Raw genomic sequence first — 11,476 nt, forward strand, 5'->3', positions numbered from 1 at the left:
TAACAAGATTGAATTATATACTCATTAGGGAGATGAAGTTAAAAGTTTTAAAAGCCTTGTCATGACTTTTTCTTTTTGTTGGATTCTCCCCCTTTGTATTTAATTTGTCGTGCCCAATGGATTCATTCTGCTGGGCTTCCTGGGGTTCTGATCCTCATTGTCTTTTCCTAGGGTATTGTCTAAAATTTTTGGAGTTCTGGTTTAGTATTCATGAAGTTCCTGAGGTGCTCTTTATCATGAAAGTATCTTATTTCTCCATCAATTTTGAAAGATAGTTTTGCAGAGTACATCAATCTGGGTTGGAGGCTGTTTTCCTTTAGGGCTTGAAATACATCACTCCAAGCTCTTCTTGCCTTGAGGGTTTGCATTGAGAAGTCTGCTGTGATTCTGATGGGCTTCCCTTCGTATGTGATTTGTTTCTTTTCTCTCACTGCTTGTAGAATTTTGTTCTTCTGTTGGATTTCTGGAATCCTAACGATTATATGCCTGTGTGTAGATTTTTTTGATCAAGGCTAGCTGGAGTCCTATATGCCTCACTTATCTGTATGTCAAGTTCTTTTCCCCTCCTTGGGAAGTTTTTTGCCATCACTTCTGTGAACAGTTTATTTATGTCATCTGACTCTCTCCTGTTTCTTCATTGACTCCAGTCAGTCTTATGTTATTCTTCTTCACATCATCTAGCAGCTGCTGGATTGATTTCTCGTGGTCCCTTACAATTTTAAAGCAATTTTTCTTTTCCTGGTCACTAATTGCAATCTTTTCTTCTATATCTGAAATTCTATCCTCACATTGGTTCATTCTGCTGCGCAGACTTTTGATGGAGTTTTTAATCTTCTGGAAATCTGTTTGCATCTGTTTAATGGATTCCATTTGTTTCCTATGCTGGGATTCCATTGTGTTCCTCAGATTCTCTATTTTTTTAATCTGTGTCCTCTCTAGATTTATTAATCATGTCTTGCACCATGAGCACAATCTTTGCTGTTATCTGAGTATTTATTTCTGATTTCATTTTTTCCAGATCCTCTTCTGTTGCCAGTTCAGAGAGCCCAGGTGGATGAGTATCAGATTGTTCCATCTCATTTCCCTTTGGGGTTGCTGTAGGTGATCCAGAAGTCTGTTTTTGAGTCTTGTTTACATGTCTTCTCATTTCCGTGGGGAGGGGGATGCTTCTCGCGCCTGTGCAGCTCACCTTCTCTGCCATAGGAGTGTGGGATGGTGGCGGGGGAGCTTCTTTCCAGGTGCTGGGACTGGCCTGTCTTTGAGAGTTTTACCTATTCTATCATCAGTATATTAAGTATTTCTGCTTTTATATTTAGGTCTTTGATCCATTTGCATCTTAGTTTAGTGCATAATAAGGGTCTGGTTTTAATCTTTGACAAATGGGAAGCCAGTTTGCCCAGCACCATTTATTAAAAAGGCTATCTTTCTTCCAGTCAAAGCATTCAGCCCCTTTGTCAACAAGAAGGTAGCTGAGTGTGGTTGAAGTTGTTTCTCCATCTTCTATTTGGTTCCATTGATCTGCAGGTCTGTTTCTCTACCAGTATCATCCTGTTTTATCACAGTAGCTCTGTAGTATAATTTCAAATCAGGGATTGTGATGGCCCCTGCCTTTCCCTTGTTGCCCAGAATTGCTTTTCCTATTCTAGGTGTCTTCTGGTTCCAAATAATTTTACTATTGTGTTCTTTAGTTCTGTGAGGTATGCTATTGGTATTTTGACTGGGATTGGATTAAGTTTGTATGACAGTTACAGAAATATGGCCATTTTCAGTATATTTGTTCTGGCTCTCTATGAACAGGGGATGTCTTTCCATTTTCTGATATCATCTTCAATTTCCTTTTTCAAAGTGCTATAGTTTTCAGTGTAAAGATCCCTTTACTTCCTTCATTAGATTGATTCCCAACTATTTCATGTTTCTTGATGCTATTGTGAAAGGTATTGTTTTCCTGATTTCTATCTCAGTGAATTTATTTGTGTAGAGTAATGCTATTGACTTTTGAGTGCTGACTTTTACCCTGCTTGGTTAGATAAAAATTTGCTTAGCACAGGAAAAAAATCTCATTTCCCCATATATTATATTAAAAACTATCATTAATGTTCACATGTTTTAGAATGAGAAGGTTTTAGTATTTGTGTTTAGCATGTACAATGTATTAGAACATGCTTTGTGGGCATGTATTTATTGGTTAATTAGAAACATGTTATTTTACCATAACACTGTTCTAGGAGTTCATATAATGATAACAGCTAACTTATTTCACTCACTATGTGCTGGGAAATATTGACTGTTTTGTACTTATTAACAAATTTAATTTTTGCAAGAACAATTACTATTATTACAATTATCTTCATTTTATAGATGGTGAAATGGGCAAAGAGGATTCAAATAATATACTTAATCTCATAACAGACAAGTAAGCTAGGAAGTGGGTTCTGACATAGAAAATAAGGTGGCTGGCCCTCAGAGCATTTAGTCCACCTTAGTGCTCAGAGTCTCAACCCTTCTTGTTCTGCTAAAAATACCCTTTTTCCTTCCTCCGCCATAACTACTCCCATCTCTGGAAAGAAGTATCTTATTTAAAGTTATAATGGTCAGCATCTAAAGAAACCAGGAAGCAGAAGCCTAACATGAAAATGACTATGTTTGGAATGTGGGATGGTGGGGTGGGAAGGTCTGGGTGCATTCTTCGAATATCTTTGAGAAAGTCTCAAGTGCTCTAAAACCAATTCCAGCCTTTAGGCATTCATCTGATGGTCTCTTACTTAGATCTTAAGTAGTTTGGGTGCACTAGGTTTAAACAGGAATAGTTTGAATGAAAAATCAAAACTAGATTATTAAGTATTCCTAACAATACCTTTTGTACAAGAAAGTATTCTTTTTTTCTTTTTACTTAAAAGTTGTGGTTTGTAGACTTGAAATTTCTAGTATTTCAGCAGTCCAAATACAATAAAAATAGCACCTCTTGGTTTTGGGTGCAGCATTTTAGATTTCCACTTTTAATCTTTCATGTACATGTGTTTCCAACAGCAAATTCCTCTCATCTCAGTCAATCAAGATAGTTTTGTATTTTAAAAATGAAGAAGGGATGCACCCTGAGACCATAATGTTAAGTGAAATAAATCAGACACACAAGCTTGAATATTACATGGTTTCTCTTATATGAGAAGCCCAAAGTATAAATAACTTAGAGCAAAGTGAAACAGGGAGAAAACTGAGAGGAAACAGGGAGAAAGATCTTTTGCAAATGGGAGGGGAATGTAGAGAAGAGGGAGAAGACAGAAGGGGAAGGGGATGAAGCAAAAATTAAGATGTGTTATGTACATCTCCCCCAGGAATGTGATCATTATTGAAAATTTAAAAAAATGAATAGGTACAAATTAACTGAACATTTAAAAATTTCCTTCGAGGGGAAATTTTTCTAACTTGGTCTACATGCAGTTTATATTTAAGAAGGATTTTTGCAATGTATTTGAACATTTAGGAATATAAAAATTTTGTATTTTCCTTTAGTAAAACTTTGCTAGTGAAGGAGCAAGCGAACCTGTTGAGAGCTGTAGTTAGAAAAGCGCTCTACTTTTCAAATCCTTGCTCTGCCCATCTCTGTGAGTGTGGCGTGGGGTGTGTGTGTATGTGTGTGTGTGTGAGTGAGCAAGGGCTAGGACACATGGTCTGTGGAGCAGCAGCGGAGCACTTACAGTTTAGCAGAAATATATGAAAAATCTGCACAGTCACTCTGGACATGTGGAGGGATGGCATTGAAGAGTGTCTCACCGAGTTTCAGTTTCTGCAGGTTTCCTGGTGGCAGGAAATGTTCTATTCTCACCTCCATCACCTCTGTTGCTTGGCAGTGCACCTGACAGCACTGCAGCTGCCATGGACACCAGCACAGCGCCAGAGAAGGGTGGGAGTCAGGACTTGTTCCACAGGCTGTGGAAGGAAAGAGTTAAAATTATAATTTGTGGGAAGATTTGCTCTTTTAACAAATTTCTTTCATGTGAGTATAGTATAATAGCATATAGAAGTAATATCCTGGACTGGTGTACTCTAAAGATGAAACCAGCTTCCACTTTATTTGAGTTGTGTAGAAAGTTTTTCATGACTTAGAATTAAACATTGAGATTTCTTTATGAATCACTGAAGTGAGTCACTTTTTAAGTAAGGAATGAATACAGTTATATGTGACTCATTAAACCTGTCCATTTATTTTATTCCATTTTCCAGATTATTATATCTTCACTAGAATGGAAATGTACATTACTGTTTTCTACCCCAAAATTACCTTAATGGAAAAATAGTACTTACTGGTACTAATGATAGTTCAGAAAATAGGCCATTAAAATATTAAAGATAGGGTAAAAAAGGAGATAAATTTCTCTTTAAATAATATGAAACATTACAAAATATTTCTTATTGCTGCTTACCTAATGGCAGACCTCATAGATACTGTTTTTTTTTTTGTATTGGTGCTTTTGGCAAATAGAAGTTGTGTTTACAGGCATAGAATTTAAATAGTAAATTCTTTACTCTTAATGAACAGAAGCACAATTCTTTTTTTTTTAGTTTCAAAACCAATGCTGATATTTATTATTTTGGTTTAACTTTCCTTTTTGCTTCTTTATGTTTCTTCTGACAATCCATAAGCAAGCTGTTTGTTCATGAAGAGGCACAATTCTTAGAGAAAGTTTGGATCAGTTACTCAGTTTAACCCTCTTTCCTTCTTCTATTCCTTAATAAATTAGTGTATAAAAATGCATACATTTCATTAAAATCAGAATAATTTTTGTGCAGATTACTTTAGCTTGATTTTAAATATGAATATACTTTCAAATAATCTAGCTGTATGTTGCCGTTAGGGAGAATTATGGCTTGAATCTAGGTGTTCTCCCAAAGCCTCATGCACTCATAGGTGGGGCTTTTTGGAGCTGGCTGGATCTAGGGCACATGATACTGGGATTAAGGGTGTGTGGTACTAAATTAGTCCACTGATTAGAATGAGCATAGTTGTGGGTGTGGATAATAGAAGCTCTGCCCTGGATGTGGGTGGCACCATCCAAAAGATATAGCCTGGATGGGATATAAAGGGAGAGAGGGAAGGCAGGCTTGTTGTTGCTGCTTGCTGCCCCTTGCCTACCATGCCATGGACTGTTTGTCCAGCTGATACCTCTACAAACTGTGAGATGAAATAATCCTTTCCCTATTTAACTTGTGGGTGTCTGGTATTTTGTCTCAGTGACACCAAAACTAAGTGTGTTAGTTACTTTTCTCTTGTTGCTGAGACAAAATACCTGACATTCAAAGTTAAAAGGGAAAGAACAGTTTATTTGGCTTACAGTTCGTAGAGGTTTCAGTCCATAATTGGCTGGTTCCAAGGCAGGGTGGCAGAGAGGCAACAGTTCATGGGGGCAGAGGCAGAAAAAGTGATGAGCTTCACAGAGTCTTTCTGGCCCTTTTATCTTATCCAGACTACCAGGATTAGGGTGGTGCCAAACCAATCAGTGTACTGGTTTAGTAAGCACACACCCTTAACTCCAGAGTCACACACTCTAGATTCAGCCACTGCATGAGGCTTTGGGGGACATCTGGACTCAAACTATAACAGTACGTAAGATAGATTTGGGTACCAGAGAAGTGGACCATCGGTGTGACTATACCTGACTATGTGGCCCAGGAGCCTTTGAAAGTGGCTTGCAGGCAGAGTTTGTAAAGGTTTGGAGATGACAGTGAAGAAGCAGCCCTGGAATGCTATAAGCTGAGCTTGAAAAGAGATTCAGCATTCAGAAGGCCAGAATGCTGATAGAAATGTATCCAATAAATACCCGGCTCAGGAGGTCTCAGGAACAAGGACTACACTGGCTGTTGGGCTCCAGACCATATGTGTTATGCTTTGGCAAAAAATTTGTCTGCATTTTTCTCATGTCCAGAGACTGAGATTAAGTGTGGTGGACTAATTAATTTTGTGGAAAAAAATTTCAAAGCAGTCTAATGGTGAGGTGGTGGCATGGCTACTATTGGGGCTTTTGGCCAGATCTATGTTGAGAATCAAGAACAAAGGGCCCAGAAGAATGACCTAAAATGTTTTGAGTTTGGCTACAAAGGAAGCTCCAGTAAAGTTGCAGACTACATAGATGGAGCAGAGGAAAACTTGGATGCTGGGAAGGAAGAGAATGATAAAAAAGATGGCCTGAGGACATCACAAAAACTAGCAGGACTCTAGCCTTGTAGCCTCAAAATTGCAAATGTGAAAGACTTTGCTTTGAGAAGAGAATCCCAGAGCACCATGTTCCAGAATGGAAGAGGCACAGAAAATTTATTCTTTGGGATTGGGTTCAGAGTGCTCCGTGATCCAGGCCCTCACACCTATAGCCAAGAGAGAAAGAAGCCTGGCTACTGCTCCAGCTGGCAGCAGACCTTGGCATCATTCACATGGTGCTGATTTTAGTTGCATGTACAAAACAAGAGTTGTGGGCTCATGAAGATTTCCACCTGGATTTCAGCACAAGGGCCAGGAGGCCAGGCAGTGTGTCCCTAAAGGGGCAGTGTGTGAAGCTGTAAGTGTGAAGTGGAAGATGTGGTAGAGACCCCAAAGTGTTGGAGAAGCCAAGAATGTGAATGGTCTGAGGAAAGCTGCAAGGAGGGAGCAGAGCTGGCCCAAGAGGCACGAGAACTGCAACCACCCACAGTGCTGCAGAGGTGGAACTACCCAAGCCCTTTGGGGTTCACATCTTTCCACAGATTACCCTGAATGCTGGATATGGAAGTTTAGAATGTGGTATAGCTGGCTGGGGAAGTAGTGTTACCTGTTAATGACAAAATTCCAGAACTCATGTGCAGAACAGTTCCCAAAGCCATGAGCCTGGACTTTTTGTGAGAACTCACACAGGTTTTCAATAAGATGGCTGAGACCTGGCATCAGCCTGGGGTATGGGATCCCAGCACCACCTCTCAGGACCCATGTGTAGAAGCTCTTGTGGGTTTCCTTGAGATTTGGACAGTATCAAAGGATACAGATTCCAAGAAGAGCTTGCTATTGTGGCTTTCCTCACAATAGCCCATCTTGCTTTCTCCGGGTTGTATTTTTTTTGTACCGGGGATGAAACTCAGGATCTTGGTCTTGTGAGGTAGGTGGCAGCACCACTGAGCTAAATCCCCGGCCCATCCAGGGTGTATTTTTATCTTGCTTTTTCCTCTTCCTCGGCCCAAGCTTGCTCTACAGAACCAGCTTCTCCCTCAATCTTCACTTACTTTTTCAAATAAACTTTTTTACTGCTTTTTGATCATTTAATTCAATTCTTTTTTTTTTTTTTTGTACCAGGGATTGAACTGGGGACCTTCTGCTTGTGCAGCAGGCGGCAGAACCACTGAGCTAAATCCCTGGCTCTTAATTCTTTATTTAAGATGAGAAGAACCTCAAATCTAACTCCAGAAGGAGAGGCAAGTAAGCCAGAACCCAGTAATGTTTAATTGGCAAGCCACTTTAGATGAGTTACCCAATAAAAGAATAATGAGACTTAATGATTACCCTGCTGGATTTTGGTCTTGCTTGGGTTCCATTCTTTTGTATCCTAATTGTACCTTTTGGAATGGAAATGTTTCTCTTGTGCCATTTGTATGTTGGAAATGCTTAACTTTCTTTACATTTTTTTTTTTTTGGTACCAGGGATCAAACTCGGGACCTTGTGCTTCTGAGGCAGGTGGCGGAACCACTGAGCTAAATCCCTGGCCCAACTTTCTTTTCTTTTGTACAGGGGCTCGCAGCTAAGGGTTTGCCTTGAGTCTCAGAGGAGACTTGGACTTGGGCTTTTCAGCAGTGCTGAAACTGTCAGGACTTTGGCAACTTTCAGAGATGGACTCAATGCCTTTTGCATAAAGGGATGTGCATGCGTCTTTTGGGGGCTAAGGGAAGAATATTATGGCTTGTATCCAGATGTCCCCTGAAAGCCTCATGCCCTCAAAGGTGGAGCTTTTTGGAGCTGCCTGGATCTAGGACATGTGATACTGAGATTTAGGGTGTGTGATGCTAAATTTTGTTCTGTGTGTGGATAGTGGAAGCCCCACACCGGGTGTGGGTGGCACCAGTCAGTAGGCTTATAGCCCAGATGGAAAAAAACGGAGAGAGGCAAGGCAGGTTTGTTGTTGCTGCTTCTTGTTGCCATGACCTGTTTCTCCTCTGCAATGCCCCTCGGCCACCCTGATTGGAGCCAGCTGACTATGGACTGAAACTTCTAAGAACTGTGAGCCGAAATAAACCTTTCTTCCTTTAACTTTTTGGTGTCTGGTATTGTGTCTCAGTGACAACAAAAGTAATTTAAGACAGGGAGAGTGTTGTCACATTTCTTGTGTTATTTTTTTCCCAAATACAGTACATGTCTTTCTTTCAGTTTGTATGTATTACGTAAACATTCATATTAATTTTGAAAGTCTTTTAGGATTATGTCATGTTTGAGTTTAGGAAATTTAGTTGCAAATGGAAGTCTTACTTTACCTTTTGAGATAATAAAATGAATTAAATATTTAATAAATGCTTTAAGTTTTCCTAATTCTTATTTTTAAGCCATGTGAACCATCTATGTGATACTCAGATATCACTTGTCCATAGAGGCCCTGTAGCAGAATCCTCTGGCCCATAGAAGCCCGGTGAGCCCTACAAGGGTGAGTTTCTGAAGGCCAGTGAGTGGAGCAGTATCAGGTGGGGTTTTCACAGACAGCCAGGGGCATGGAAACTGAAGGACCCTAGTTAGCAAGACAGACTCCATATTGCTGCTGCTTGACCCACCTGCCTGCCCTTTAGATGAACTCAGAAGGAGGAAGCTTAGAAACCTCCTCCCCTTACAAAGTCTCTTTAGAAATAACAATTAATCAACTATTGTTTTACAAATGTTCTAACAGCAGGACGTTCTGCTTCTGTACCATTCGCTTGCTTTGCTAGTACTATCCCACAGGGGGGCCTAGGAACTGCTGGCCTCAAAGGTGTGTAAAACATGTTTGTCCCCGCCAAGTCGGGGCTTGAGTCCGATGCTCGGCTCGGGTCCTGGCCGGTAATAAACTCCTGTGTGGATTTAATATCAGTCTCTGGTTGGTTCTCTCTCGCTGGGTGTAACAGAAACCAGCATAATCTCCAGGCTCTGTCTGTGCTGGGATGGAGGTCCTGTGGAGTGGAGTCCTGAGGGTCACTCCTGTGTTAAGTCTTTGGGGAGAGCCACTATCTCCAGCTGAGGTTTTCCCAGGGAATTAGCTCATAGGATGGACATTTCTTTCTTTCATGTAGGGACCACTCCTAATTTCTTAGCTTAGCAGTGAGTTGGTTCTGTAAATTTTTTTTTTTTTTTTTTTTGTACTGGGAATCTAACTCAGGACCTTGCACTTGCTAGGCAGGTGTGGCACCACTGAGCTACATCCCCAGCCCAGTAAATGTTGATTGAATGAATGAGTGATGGAGAAATTAGGGCAGGAATGGTCTGTAAAGAAGTGACTCACTTAGAAGCAGGGTCAGAGGCAGGCTGCTTCATAGCCTGAGCACTTTGCTCATAGAGAATTCAGCGTGCATTTATTTTGGTTACTTTGACTGTGAAATGCTTGTTGTTGGAGTAGTTAAAGTGGTGTAGGTTGTGAAGCAAGAGTTTCCAGTTTTATGGGGATCTGATTTTGTCTCTATGACTATTTTCCTCCTCTGGATGGTGGGGATTTATTTGTGGAACAGTGATTTCTTTGCTTAGGTCAATATTTTATAACCTCTTTTACTCTGTCAGACATAAATGAACATGTCATGAAGAGTAGTTGATCCATATTTAATAAAGGCCATGATTGCAATTTGAATTTCTAATATGCATAATAAATATTTACTATGATAATAAGTATGCCTTTTTATCTGGCAGTGGCTTTATTTTATGTCAGTAGTAATGAGTTCGATTATTTTTATGTATAAAATTTCTCATAGCATTTTCAAAAGAGTAGATGTGGTTATCTTCTAAGGGACTATACTAAAATTTCTTTCACATATATTTCATGTGAATATTCTGTTTTTATCATATTTGTATACATATATACCAGCAATCCACCTGATATACAGATATAAGAATGTGAAGATAAAGTTATAGCAAAAAAGTTGATATTGTAATTATATTCCACTCTGATGCTTTTTGGAAAAACTTGTTTTAATGATGAAATAGAGGAGAGAGGACTTACACACAGAGAAGAAAGATCTGCAACTGTCATAAGAGAAGAGAAAGATAAACACGGGTCAGAGTACAGATAGCTTTCTACCGAGGTACAGAATAACTTCATACCTTATGGTGCCAACTTCCATTCTGCCTATTAAAATATAGTATTGTTTCTTGAGGTTACATAATTTTATCGAGGACAAATTGTCGGTACAGTAAATTTGTAACAATATGAAGTATGTTTTAGGATAGACAAGGCCAGATATAGTGTGTTATATGAGGCTTCCATTTTCATTTTCCTGTTTGTCTAGTAGTATTGTGTGACATTTAATAAATAGAACCTATTTTGTAAATCACTGGGTCATAGAGATTTATATGCTTTTAATTGCTACAATTATTAATGAGTACTTAGTATATTTTAAAATTTTCTTTATATACCTCTATTTCATCACCTGCTTCTGAGAGTCTTATTTTTTTCCTGTATGAAAAGATTTGAACAGTGCTTATGTCCAGCTTTAGATGACTCCTAGAAACATTTTCATGTTACTTTATTTCTCTTGTTGCTGTGTGTTTTCATGTTCTGCACTTCTTGTGGAGTACAAGTTCCATTTCCAGAATGTGGACATGTCTGAAGGACCTTTCCCTCCCTTTTAAAGTGGCCTACAACATGAATTGAAAACACAGAAACTGCACTGTCAATCTTAGTTTAACATACACTTTCATAGAAGACTCTGTAAGTAATTTACTTATTTTTTTATTATTATTTTTTTGGTACTGGGGATCAAACTCAGGACCTTGTGCTGAGAGGCAGGTGGCAGAACCACTGAGCTAAATCCTCAGCCCCTGTAAGTAATTTATTTTGCAATATAGTATGGTGGTTAGCCTTAATATGGTCAGTTAGTAATAGTACTACTTACTTGTAAGTATCTGTGTTAGACACCTTTCTCTCTCACTGCTGAGACAAAATACCCAACACCCAAAGTTAGAAGGGAAGGGGTTTGTTTGGCTTACAGTTCATAGAGGTTTCCATCCATACTCAGCCGACTCCAAGGCAGGGATGACGAACAGGCATGGCCGAGGAGAAGGAGCATGGCGCCCACAGGGCAGTGAAGGTGACAAGGGAGAGCTGCGGTTTATGACGGCAGAAGACAGCAAAAACGAGAGACTTAACTGCATGTCCCTGCCCCTTTTACCTTCTGCCGACTACTTAGGGCGGGCAGCACTCACACCCTTATCCTAGTGCCCTTGAGCCTAGCACTGCACCATGAATCAATCCCAGCTTCACACACTCTGGATCAAGCCTATGGCCACATGAGGAT

The sequence above is a fragment of the Heterocephalus glaber genome, unplaced genomic scaffold, assembly GCF_053883595.1.
Source record: "Heterocephalus glaber isolate CG9 unplaced genomic scaffold, H.glaber_assembly_v1.0 deba00001111, whole genome shotgun sequence".
Classification (NCBI taxonomy): domain Eukaryota; kingdom Metazoa; phylum Chordata; class Mammalia; order Rodentia; family Bathyergidae; genus Heterocephalus; species Heterocephalus glaber.